At 40.1% G+C, this 13,790-nt stretch overlaps 1 protein-coding gene across 7 annotated transcripts in view; it reads right to left on the bottom strand.

The window, feature by feature from the left end:
• Positions 1-13,569, bottom strand: part of FANCC (FA complementation group C) — a 253,228-nt gene extending 239,659 nt beyond the window's left edge. For 3 of the 7 annotated variants that reach the window (XR_011497288.1, XM_044756963.2, XM_070495591.1), the window contains exon 1: positions 13,312-13,569. The gene's annotated coding sequence lies outside the window, so the exon portion shown is untranslated. Of the gene's footprint in view, positions 1-4,618; positions 4,662-9,001; positions 9,127-13,311 lie in introns of all 7 variants that reach the window. The other 4 variants (XM_044756962.2, XM_044756964.2, XM_070495592.1 and 1 more) reach the window with 4 other exon arrangements.
• Positions 13,570-13,790: the final 221 nt, after the last annotated feature.

Genomic DNA, 13,790 nt, shown 5'->3' with positions numbered 1-13,790 from the left:
AATTTTAAAATGCGGTCACCAATAAAGAAGCAAACAAAAACAAAACCACCACCCTTCCAAACTATTTGCCTAAGTTCTCTCAAAGAGCTTCCAGGAGACCCTTTAACACTCTGAAATTTGACAAAAATCATAGAAGATTTCATAGGAAATCAGAGCACAGAACGTAGCTCTAGAAAATACTATATTGCCACACTGATACCTCACCAGTCATCCCACTAAGTGGAAAATGAGAAGAAAAAAAGTTAGAGTGGTACAGATTTCGAAGGCTTGTCCCATCTGGTCTAGCTGAAAGAAAAGACCACAATTAATGTACTCAGAATCATTTAGAATAAAATCTTTCCTTAAATATAGCTTCAAAAATGTCAAACCAATACAATCCTAAAATACCAACTATTTTTAGTCTTTTCTTGTTTTAATTGACCAATGCAACTGGATTCCATTAACAGCTAATTTTCGTCAAATTTAATTCTAACAAACTCATTTAAGTTAAAAGAGCATAAAGAAAGAATAAAATACTATATTTTTGCATTCCTACAATTCAAAAGTAACAGGAGCAAATTTTTTCAGGCTGTGAACAAACATGCCATACTTCAGACTAAAAGCATATTTTATTTCAAAATTGGGAGCAAAAATAAAGCTAGAGAAGAAATGACTTCCAAGCCTTGAATTCAGTGGCATTAACATTGATGACAATCCCACTCATTTCAAAGGCACGTCCCAGAGTGTTTATATTATGAAAAATGGGTCTGGAATGTCATCTTCAGTAAAATTTTAAATTGTTTAATCTGAGGTTTTGCTAGATTTGTAACAGCTGCACTTGTGTTTACAACTGTAATAAGGTCTTTACAGCATGGCAGTCCTTGACACATTCTTTAGATCTGGTTGGTACAAACATGTTGTACTGATCAATGGAAATGAGTTTAGTATCTCTCTACAGCTACAAGTTTAGTCAGGATAAAGTTTTGTTTTGGATTAACATTGTACAACAAACCCATCATGGACCTTCAAAAGTTTTATGGTATTGGTTACAGAAGGATAGGACAAAAACTTCCATTCATATACAAACATTTGGAAAATGACTCAATTTGTGTTTGTGGAATTCAAATTTTGTTTGGGGAAAAAGATATGCATATCAAATACACTGTGGATCTAATTTGTTTGTTGGCATTCATTGAGGGTCTCAGGGCATGTTACCAAACAGAAATTGGTTAGGCAGTATTCAAAAATTACATTTCTTGTAATGCCTCTATTTATACAGTAGAAAGATGCAACGAAAAAGCCTGCCAAAGACTTGCTTAAGAATATTTTGATAGGAAGCGTCAGCAACCCTTGGACATGGGGCTGCTGGTGCAATGAAAAGAGCACCAGACAAGAGTCAGTTTCCTGGGGTAACAGTCAACAGCTTTGCCACTAACCTCAGTTTCCTTCTCTGTAAACATTTCAAAGAGAAGTTATTGAAGGTGAATATTTTCTGCTAAAAGCAGTTGAGTCTTGGTAAGTAGAAATGCTTTCTTTTAGTAACTGAAGAGGGTATCATGCCATAATAATTAAGACATATTTAAAAGTTGCACAAACAGAAGTAACCCCAGAAGTCCTCGTTTTGGGCAATCTCTCAGGAACCCCCAATCCTGGTCTAAATTAATTTTTTGGAAAAGGTTTCCCTTTCTTTTTTTTTTTTAATGACTGTCTTACCTTGGCACATAGGGTTACTGTATGAATCACATACAATCTATATGAAAATAATTTGGAAAGTTCAAAACATATTTAACAGGGCTTGTGACCAAAGTAATGTTAGAAATGAACCAAGAAACCAAAGGAAGTACAAAGAAAAAATATCTATGCTTATAAAATCAATGAATTAAAAAAGTCAACAGAACAAAAGCTCTGATTTCCAAGGGGCATAACTATACTACTGTTCAGGAATAATAATCATAAACTTTTTTTTTACAAGTATGAAACTTTGAACTCACCAGAGAACATAGAATATTATAGTAATTTCCCAATAAGTATAATAAATCTGTTCTGAACTTCCCATTTTTTTCCCTAAGTGTTAGTTTGACAACTGAATTCATTTCAAAATGACTCAAAAGTCAGTAAATTAGACAAAAGTCATAAATTCAGATGCCCACAATGGGTAAGTTAAATGAGTAAAACAATCAAACGGGCTTGAGGCAACTGAAAGACAAAGCACTACCCAAAGAAGACAGCCAGAACTCAGCTCCTGCCAAACCAGAAGGAAGATTTAGTGCTGTCTGATTGACTTTCATCTAAAATACGGCTGAAAAGACGGATTTTTTAAGGTGAAATTGCTTAGTGTTTAAATGTTAGTAAACAACAAAAAAATCTTAAAACATCACGCAAGCCATACAAAACATATCTGCCAGGCAGATATGGTCTCTGCTTTACCATCTCTACTATGTTCGTTTTATAAAAATCTATTTGTAATACCATTACAAGGTTGAAAACAATTTTGGTGACTTTTTTTAATGCTTCCATTATACTAAGATTCCTGTTCATGAATCAACAGGTTTGTTTTTTCTTATGAAAATTATTACCTTAATTTTGTCAAGCAAGAGAAATTATCTGGCCAATGGCAAACGGAAGACACTAAGCAATTCTTGTTTTACCAAACACCCAAGGATGCCATGACACCCTTCTCCCCAGTCTACCCTGGAAGATAAGCTTGGCCAGAGCAGGAACCAAGTCTGTTTTGTTCACTGTTACATCCCCAGCACCCAGCACAGTGCCTGATACATAACAGGCAGGTGTGACTGAGTTTAACAGTGCTCTCCACATCTGGGGGCAACTGAGTACTCCCAGCTCCTTGGTAGTGAGGCTGGCCATATGACTAAGTTCTGACCAAAGGAATGAGGGCATAAGTGATGTGTGCTACTTCCAGGCCTGGCCCCTGAAACACCCTGTCTTCTACTTTCTCCCCCAGTACACAAGGCTGGAAGCAAAGGCCTCTGAGTCAGTGCAGCTAGGAAACGGAAGGAGGCCAGATCCAGGAGATTGCAGGAAATCTGCACCAAGGAAAACTGCATAAAAAAGACATCTATCATACAGGAGACCGTGACATCAGCAAAAATTAGCACTTGTATTATGTTAAGCCACTGAGATTTAGGAATTTGTTATCACAACCAGCATTTACTTTGACTAACAGAGTGTTCAATATTTGTTAAATGAATGCCAAGATAAATAAATAGATGCCTCAGCCAACTAAGAATCTAGGCTTCAAAAGTTCAAAGATTCCTGTCCCTCAGAGTTGGCTGACAAATGTGAAAGTAACGACCTTGAGCCCTATTACGGACACACCGGCTTGCATTCTAAAATAAATGACAATTGTGGAGAACAACCCCAGAATCACAGCAAAGGCAGTCAAAGTTAAATTCGAATAGAATCTCCAAGTATGTAAGTGTACCTCAATGGGGGCAGAAAAAGCGTGTGACAAAAACTAGTATCCATTCATGATAAAAACTCATCAAATCAAGAATACAGGGAAACTTCCTCGACCTGACAAAAGGTATCTACAAAAAACCTAGAGCTCACATTACACTTCACGATGAAAGAGAGAATACTCGGAAAACTCAGGACTGTTCGGCCATGCATTCTCCTAACCTGATCTACAGATTCAATGCCATCTCAGTCAAACTCTCAGGAGGGGTTTTGGAGATATGGAGAAGCTAATTCTAAAATGTAAATACAAATAACCTAGAATAGTCAAACAACTTCGAAAAGAATGAAATTGCAGGACTCACACTACTTGATTTCAAGACTTATTAAAAGGATGCACTAATCAAAGCATATAACACGTATATAGATCAATAGAACAGAAAAAAGAGTTCAGAAATAGAGTCACAAATACATTGTATGATTTTTGACAAAGTTCCAAGGCAATTCAATAGGGAAAGAATACTCTTTTCAAGAAATAGTGCTGGAACCATTGGAAAGCCATATGTAAAAAAATTAACCTCAGGGGCCGGCCAGGTGGTGCAGCAGTTAAGTGTGCACGTTCCGCTTCTGGGTGGCCCGGGGTTTGCTAGTTCGGATACCGGGTGCGGACGTGGCACTGCTTGGCAAAAGCCATGCTGTGGCAGGCGTCCCACATATAAAGTAGAGGAAGATGGGCATGGATGTTAGCTCATGGCCAGTCTTCCTCAGCAAAAAGAGGATTGGCAGTAGTTAGCTCAGGGCTAATCTTCCTCAAAAAAAAAAAACAAAATTAACCTGAATCCTTTCCTCATACAATACATAAAAATGAACTCAAAATGGATCACAGACCCAAAACGTAAGAGCTAAAAACTATAAAATCTCTAAAAGAATACATAGGAGAAAGTCTTAGCAACCTTGGGTTAGGCAAAGAATTCTTAAATAGGACACAAAAAGCACAAACTCAAAGTAAAATAATCAATAAACTGGCTTTCATCAAAATTAAAACCTCTTGCTCTTCAAAAGATACCATTATGAAAATGAAAAGGGAAGCCACAGACTGAGGAAAAAACATTCGTGAATCATGTATTTGACAAAGGACTTGCATTAGAGAAATGCAATTTAAAACTACTAGGAGATATCACTACATACCCACTAGAATGTCTAAAATTAAAAAGACCAACCATACCGAGTACTGGAGAGGATGTGACGCAACTGGAAACTCTCCTACCCTGTGGGTGGGAACACAAAATGGTACAATCGCTTTTGAAAATAGTTTCGGAATTTCTTAAAAAGTTAAACTTTCATCTACCCTGCAATCTTGCCCTTCCACTCCTAGATTTTTACCCAAGAGAAATGAAAGCATATGTTCATACAAAGAGTTGTATATAAATATTCATAAGTTTTATGTGCATAGAAAAAACTATCTGGAAAGATAAACTGTGCTATATCCAAACAATGAACTAATACTCAGCAATAAAAAGGAATGAACTGTTAATACACGCCACAGCATGGCCAACTCGCAAAACAATTGTGCTAAGTGAAAAAAGACAAAAGAGTACATACTGTCGATTCCATTTGTACAAAATTTTAGAAAATGTAACTAATTTATAATAATAGAAAGCAGATTAATGATTGCCTGGGAAAGAGGGGCAGGGTGGAGTGGAATAAGAAGGAGGATGACAAAAGGGTACCAGGAAATTTGTGGGGGTGATATACGTGTTCGTTACCTTAGTTGTGGTGACGGTTTCAAGGGACATATTCATATTCACATACAATTTGATGTGTTTTGACATATGTGCAGCTAACTGTATATCAATAATACCTCAATTAAAATGTTTTTAAAAATAACTAATGTAAATTCAGCTAGTCATAGCCACTGTGGCCACAGAACAATGTAACCAAAGATGGTTCTGCTCAAGCATAAGAATATTTTCAAAGACTTATCCCATTTTCACCATTTTGTCTCAAGAAGATAATTCTTTAAAAACTCAAATTATTTTAAAATTAAACAAATTAGACAAATTATTTTAAAACTAAAAGGACTTAGTACAGTGTTAGGCATACATTAGATGTGTACAGCACACACTCGTGGAACTAAATGGAGATACCAGAAATTTTCATGTAATGAAATAAATTTCTGACTTTTAATACCTCCAAAGGAATGTCACTACCAAAATTCAAGACATTTTCCACTGCACTTATCTTAACTTATAACTAGTTTTAAAATAAAATCAATCTTATTACAGCATTTCATATAAAAACATTTTTATGTTTGTTATTGCTAAAATTGGCTGCATAGTTTCAAAAAAAATACTGATTCGTCAAAATACTTAGTAACCAAAACTTTCATTAGCTTTGCCAATTGTTTTTAGTGTAATGACCAAGAAATCCAATAATACGGACCAGAATCAGAAACAGGAGATTCTTCTGAGTGCCAAATAGTGCAGAAAATACTATTTGATAAATAAAATGTCTTGCTTTTACACCACTAATACAGGCTTACTCACTCTCAAGGCCTATAATTACAGATACGTAGCTAACATAGCTAACAGCTTCAAATAAAAGCAGAAATTAGATCTCACTAGAAATTGGACATGTCCAAATATACATTCTAATAGCCTTTTATTACAAACTCCCATCTGCAGGGATAGGCTAAGGAATCATCATAATCCATGCTGGACAAGGTCATGTTTGGGTACCCCAAGTTCAGAAAGCCAGGGCTAAGAACAAATGATTCCTTCAGGAAAGTGTAAGTCTTACCAATTAATCAGAGGGTGTGATCTGCATGCATTGTGTACACCACATACACTAGGAATTATTCTAGGATGCTGCTGATTTGTAGTCACTGAAACCCAGCTCCTCATCAAGAGACAGGCTAAATTATGCTGTGTTAACTTTCTGCTCATGCTCTATGTTCAACGTATGCGTGGGTGGGGGAAGGCAGGAGAGGGGTTGCCCACTCATGGATCCAGGATGATGGGTGCTCTGACATCTCAGCATCTTGCCCCCATAATCAGAAGGTCATGAATCTACTACTAAATGTTTCTACCTGGAAGTACCTGCTTAAAACCTACTGGCTAGAACTATCACATGGCCCTACCTAGCTGCAAGTGAACTGGGAAAGGTTAGGGAGGATAGAGATATATAGTAAGCAATTAATGTGTCTGCCACACCAATCAAATCTGCTAAAAAAATAAAAGGAGTTTATCGGTTCAAGGAACTGGCAGGCCTAAAGATAGGCCAGACTTCACAGTTGATTCATCTCTCTGTCCTGCTCCCCTCATGAGAGCAAAATAGCTCAGTCATTACAGGAGTCACATTACACACCATACCACCCAAAAAGAGAGGATACACTTCTATTCTAACATCCCAAGTAAGAGACTTCATAAGATTCAGACTGCACTTGCTTAAGCTTATGCCATGCCCTAACCAATGACTGTGACTGTGCAAATTTTATTGCCTAATTTTAAGAATGACTGTTTTAAGCCAATCAGAGTCCACCACAGAAGCTAGATGTGAGATCAATGCTCCCTGAAGTCTATACAATGGTGACTACCGAAAGAGAATCTAGGCCCTGTTAGAAAGGAGGAAAGGAGGAGAGGATGCTGGGTAGGCACCCAGCAAAGGCCAACAATCCTGAAGAAGCTGGCCAAGAGTTGTGGAAATAAGGCAAACACACACAAGACAATAGTATGAGCTAGAATGAATAAGGACAGAGGAAACGCCATTATTCATAACCAGAAATGACCATCAAGGAATCAGAAGTTGAGAAGGAAATCTATGAGACCAGCACATGAATGTACAAAGCAGAATCAAAGAGAGAGGGTTAGCGTTAAGTACAAGGATAATGGGATTGCTTTAAATAAACAACAACAAAACAACAATGAAAAGGAACCAGCCCCAGGAGGATGCTGGAAGTCATTAAGGCAAATAGCACCTCCAAATTCCTAAAACAGAAGCAAAACAGGTTAACAATTCTGCACCTTCAATCCTGACCAGGTAAGAGATCACAGAGCCAAATTCATATTCTTAGACAAGGCCTGCCCTGAACCATTTTGTGTGTGTGTGAAAAACAGCAGTCTCAAACTGTCTTACGGGTAGTCACCAGAGTACCAAATCCCAGATCTCAGATTCTGCTAAAAATAGATTAAATTTAAATAAAATGTGTGTATGACATATATATTGTCATTATAAAATCAGCATTGGGCCTCTAGAGGAAAATGAAAAAAAACAATCCCAGAAATCTGAAAAATGAAAACCTGGGGGTAAAAGGTAATGAGAAGTATAATCAGACAGATGTCAAATCATGTCATCTGGGGGTCCTGCCCAGTGGACACCATAATGCTGACCATGACTTAATTTCTTTCCCCTCCCTCTCCCCTCCTTACTCCCTAACTACACTTCCTGTGGTACCTGTATTGTTTCTAATTTTCAAAGGCTTAGGAAGGAACAAAGGAGATATAAAACCCAATTCATCACTATCCGAAAGCCTGACATATTCTCACCAAAACCTACCTTTTGTCACATAAGAATTGTCAGTAACTCTAGGTTTTACTCACAATTCAAGAAAATGAATAGGCTAAACACTCCCACCATTCACTATTTCTTGAGGAAGCTGGAAGCAAAGGTGATGGATCAGTCTGGGTCTAATCAGGACAGAGAAACCACACAGTAATTTGAATACGGTTTGAATATATTTATACAAATATAAAGAATATTCACTATAACAAAGAATGAGAGGAACAAGAGACTGGCTAGTCAGAAGTAAAGGGAACTAAATAATATAGGGATGGCAGAACTAAGGTTCACCAACTACTCCTCAGGCTAAGGTACAGTGCCCAAGGACGAGCACGCTCTTTTCCTCCCAAAATGGGATCCAGACCACGTTGGAGAGGGCAGAGGCATGGCTCACTGAATGGCAGCGAAGTCACTGTGCGTGCTACCCCAGTAGAACCTGTTGGAAACCCACCCTGTAGGACACCATGACGAGCTGTTCACAAGTAGGTGTCTCATTAGAGGCACTCTGTCACAAAATCACCAGTGGAGGTGCTGGGGTAAACTGTTGGCAGCTGGGTGCTACCGGCACAGCACACGACAGGAACAGGTGCTGGAAGAGCCCCGAGCACCCAGGGGTCTGGGACTGTAGGAGAGGCGAGCACCCAGGAGACCCACGTTGAAGCTGCCGCACGCTAGAGGGGCCACTCCAGCTGCAGGAGCTGGGCACTGGGGAAGCAGTGTGGGCTGCAGGAGCTGGAGAGCCTCGCCTTGACATAACACAAAGTACCACACTGGTCTACTACGTGGACAACAGGGTGCTGACTGGACCTGAGGAACAAGAAGTAGAAGTACTTCAGATGCCTCAATAAGGCACATGCCAACAAATGGATGGAAGATAGACCCCACAAATTCATGGGCTCCCAATCTCAGTGAACTTCCTGGGGTTTAATCATTTGGAACAGAAGTTAGCAAACTTCTGTAAAGGTCCACAGAGTAAATATTCTGGCTTTAGGGCAATATATTGTCTCTTTTTTTTCCCCCAAACACTCGAAAATATAAAAAACATTCTTACCTCACAGGTCACACAAAAACAGACAGCTAGCCAGATTTGGCCTACAGGCCATAGTTTGCTGATTCCTGGTCTGGTGCATGTTGAGATAGCCTCCAGATGAATATCAGTTTTCCACAGTGCACCATCTACCAGGCAAAGAAGCACAACACTGGGGTGGGCCTTTTTGAATTTTGGAGGCAACACATTCCACATTGGCATATGCTACTTTGACCCACCTATAGAGTCACATGTAAAGCTGCCTTGAGTGGAATCGGAGAAAGAGAAGGCTCTAGACCTCAGATCCTTCAGGAATAAAGGTTTGATCACTCACCAGGTAAAAAAAACAACCATCTAAGGCTTCAGCGGAGGGCAGAGGAAATACAGAACAGGTAGTGGAAAGAAGCCATAAATGTCAATTACAGCCTTATGGACAACTACAGGAACAAGGACTGTAGTAGTCTTTATATATGCTTGTTATATGTATGTATTTATGTATGTTAGCAAATTTTCTTCTCTCTCATTCCCACTTTCATCTTATATACAAGTTGTTGGAAGTTAACTTTACAATTTAGTCTTTAGGCAACGGAATATTCAGTGGGACTATGGATGATTTTGAAAAGTAATACAGTCAGAAATAAATGGCTCTTGGGATTGTGCATCTGCTCATTTTGGGAAAGAGTAAAAACTTGTTTACTTGTAAGGACAGCTCTATCTTGTTAGGTAGCCAATGGGTCAAAAAAGAAATCACTAAGAAAATCTGAAAATATCTTGAACTGTATGAAAATGAAACACAACATATCAAAATTTGTGGGATGCTGCTTAAGCAGTGTTTAAACAGAAACTTCTAACTTTGAACAGTTGCATTAGAAAAGAATAATGGTCTCAAATCAGTAACCTAAGATTCTACCTTAAGAAAGTAGAAAAAGAAGAGCAAATAAATGCATAGCAAGCAGATGGACAGATATAATAAAGATTAGTGCGGGAATTGATTAAATAGGAAACAGAGAAATGGTAAAATCAATGAAAGAAAAAGTTCGTTATTTGAAAAAATAAACAAACTTGACAAACATTTAGCTACGTTGATCAATGAAAAAAAGAGAGAAGACATAAATTGCCAAAATCAGAAAAGGAACAGGGGCCATCATTACTGACCCAATAGATATTGAAAATGAAACTCTTCAAAATAAAGCTGAAAAAGAAGGGCAAGATTTGTACACTGAAAATTACAAAACACCGCTGAGAGAAATTAAAGATCCAAACAAACAGAAAGACATTTATGTTTATGTTAAGATGGCAGTTCCCCCCAAACAGATCTAGAGTTGATGCAGTTTCTCTCGAAATCCATCACAGCAGGTTTTTTGGAAAAAAATGACAAGCTAATACTAAAATTAATACAGAAATGTAAAGAATCCAGAATAACCAAAACAATTAAAAAAAAAAGAAAAATACTAGAAGACTTATATTGCCCAATTTCAAAATTTACTATAAAACTACCATATCAAGACAGCGTGGCGCTGGTATGAGAACAGGCATACAGATCCCTGAAACAGAAATGAGAGTTTAGAAATAATTTATGGTCAAGTGATTTTTGACAAAAGTGTCAAGGCAATTAAGTGGGGGGAAAGGACAATTTCTTTTGCCAAAAATAGTCCTGGGACAACCGGACATCCACATACAAAAAGATGGGTGCAGACGTGTCTCTGCTCATCAAGCCATGCTGGGGCAGCATCCCACATACCACAACTAGAAGGACCCACAACTAAAAATACACAACTATGTACCAGGAGGCTTTAGGAGAAAAAGGAAAAATAAAATCTTTTTTAAAAAAAAGCAGCAAATCAAGTGTCTATCAACCGATGAAGGGATACACGAAATGTGGTATATCCATACAACGGGATACTATTCAGAGACAAACTGGAACATACTACTGACACATGCTACAAATGGATGAATCTCAGAAACATTACACTAAGTGAAAGAAATCAGACACAGACAGCATTTGTTTATGAATCCATTTATATGAAATGTCCAGAAAAAGCTAATCTATAGAGAGAGAAAGCAAATCAATGGCTGCCTGAGGCTGAAACCCAGAGCTAGGATTAACTACAAACCTGGAAGTGCAAACTCGTTAGGGTGACACAAATGTTCTAAAATTGAATTGTGATTATCACTGCACAATTCCAAAATCTACTAAATTTACTAAGAATCACTTAATTCAGGGTATATAGTTTCATAAAGGTGATTTCCATACAAATCTGCTTTATTGTAACTAGAGAAAGGTATCAGGAAGATTATGGATGTTCCTATATTAGAGATCTCAACAAAGAAATGATTTCTACATACCCAGCAGTCTACAAAAAGCCTAAGAGAATGGACCAGATAACTTTGCGAGGTTTCTCCAAACTGAGTCCAAAAAAAGGTCAGATATTTAGTAAATAAAATGCTCAAGATTTGCATTATCTAATTTTTCTGATGAATTTTTAAGCTTTTCCTTCTCTCTTTCTACTGCACTTTTATTAAAACACTGCAAACTCAATGTACTTCACCTACACGTGTTCTTTCATATTAAAAAGTCAATGATTCAGGATCCATAAACAATAACAGAGAATACACACACCCCAGCCTAAAATAAAATTTTATACTTCCATTTGGTGCTGATTTTGAGCTTTATTTGAGGTTCCACCACTACCAACCTTGGATCTGCCACACCTGAGATTTCTCTGATGCACTCTGGGGCCTAGGTACTCAACCCAACCTTCCACCAGCCAAGCTGGCCTCCCTGTAGCTGGTTTTCATAAATACAAAATTTCTATAATTGTTAGTGGAACTACCTGCTGAAATACGGAACTGGTTTTAAATACCATTTATTTTAAAATGTACATGCACAGTTTCGCATACATGAAGCAACACATCTTCCACACCCAGCCAATCAATCAAGGTAATGGTTTTCATCAGAGAACAGAACAAAAAATTCCAATATAGAGTTTGCCTTTCTTTTCTGGAATCTTATTAAAATGTTTTTCAAGAAATCAAGAGGAATATAACTCAATATTTAAAAAAATGAATTAAAATGCATACTAAAGTATAATTAGTTCAATTCTAAAGAAGCAGGATCTAACTTTGAGAAAAGAGGCCTTTGATAACTAGGGAAAGCAAATTCTTTTTTGATGAAGTCTTTCTTGTACACATGTATGAGTAATGTATATGAGTACTTATTTCCACGTGAATCTGGCACAGTACATTAGATTGAAACATCAATTTGATTTAAGTTTAATGGACAAAGTCACAATGAACATGTTTTCTATCTAAGCTTATGTAATAAATGATCCCAACACATGGTATGAATTCTACCATTTGTAACAATCTTTCCTTCCCTCTTGAGGGGAGTAATGGAAAAATGCTCTGAGCTGCACATCAGTGAAGGTGAGTGACATCCACAAATAGCTGAAGTTGGGTGGCCCCAAAATGCCCTGCTTGTCACATCACAGTTAAGAGGCATTAAATGGGACACAGGTTAGTTACAATGAAACCCGGAGCCCCAGAGCTTTCCAACAGTTTCGGATTCGGAAAAAGCACAGACAACAGACAAGTCTCTGCTGGAAAACTCCTCGGCCTCTCTTCCTTAAAATTCTGGTCCCAAATTTCTCACGTTTCAAAAACCAAATCTTTTTCCTCCTCCAGACCTCTAGCCCATACAACATGACCACAGGGGGTTCATGGTTGTAAACGCACCCACGTTAAAAAAAAAAAAAAAGCAAACAAATAAACACCACCCCAAAAAAATCTCTCAAGGGCTTTGGACGGGATTTGGCCTGGCGTTCAAAGAAAGAGTCGCGAGGAGACGCTCGCCCATCCGCACCCTCCACCCCGGGAAGAAGGGACCTGGAGGGCGGGGCTTCAACAGCCGCGCCCTGAGGCGGCGGGGGCGGGAGCGCGGCCAGCTCTGGAGGGGACGGGCGAGACGAAGGGAGCTTCTCCAGCTCCCCCGGGCCCGGGCCGAGGAAGCGCTTCGCTCCTGGCCTCTTAAGAAGACGTAGCTGCCTGCGCTCCACGAACCAGATGAACCAAAACGCCCACCGCCAGCGCCCAGCTCTCCGGGGCCCCCTGCCGCGTGACCCTCCGCCAGCTCCACCCCCGGGCCGGCCCCGCCCCCCCTCCTTCCACAGCTCCTACCCGCGGCTGGGCCCCGCTCGCCCACCTAGAGGCGCGGGGCGCGGAGCCGTTCTCGCGAGTCTTCCCGCCCCGCCCCCACCGCCGTCCCCGGGCTGACGTGTCGACCAGACCCCGGGGAAGCGGCCGCCCGCGCGCTCCTTCTGCGGCCTCTCTCTTACCGGGTGGTCCGCGCCAGAGCTGCTTCAGCAGTTTGGGCGGTGGCGGAAAGGGCGCCACCGCCGGGGTTCTGTGGCTTGAAAATCTGGCTTTGCCTCGTATTGCTTTTCTGTTTTGTTTCGACTTTTGGAATTTTCCCGCAGTCGCTCGGCAGTGGAGGCGCGCGCGCGCGCACGTGGCCGCAGTGCACCCTGGGGCCAGGCGGGCGGCCCCGCGCCCCGTGGCGGCGCGGGAAAATCCGGGCGAATCCGCGGCGCGCGGGGTGGGCGGGGCCGGCGGGCGGCTCCGGGCGGGGCGTCCCGACCGCGCGGGGTCGGGGGAGAAGGCCCGGCTGTTTAATCCGTCTGTTGACCAGTTGTTTCGAGATTTGGACTTTTTTTTTTTTTTAAGAAAAATTGAGTGTTTGTCGCGGGGGTGAGACCTAAGCCGGGCCTGGAATAGGAATTTCCCGCTGCGGCGGCGCGAGCGGCGCGTGTCCCGC

Source organism: Equus asinus, chromosome 23 (assembly GCF_041296235.1).
Source record: "Equus asinus isolate D_3611 breed Donkey chromosome 23, EquAss-T2T_v2, whole genome shotgun sequence".
Lineage (NCBI taxonomy): Eukaryota > Metazoa > Chordata > Mammalia > Perissodactyla > Equidae > Equus > Equus asinus.
Note: the sequence above shows the minus strand (reverse complement) of the source record. Positions and strands in the feature narration are given on the sequence as shown.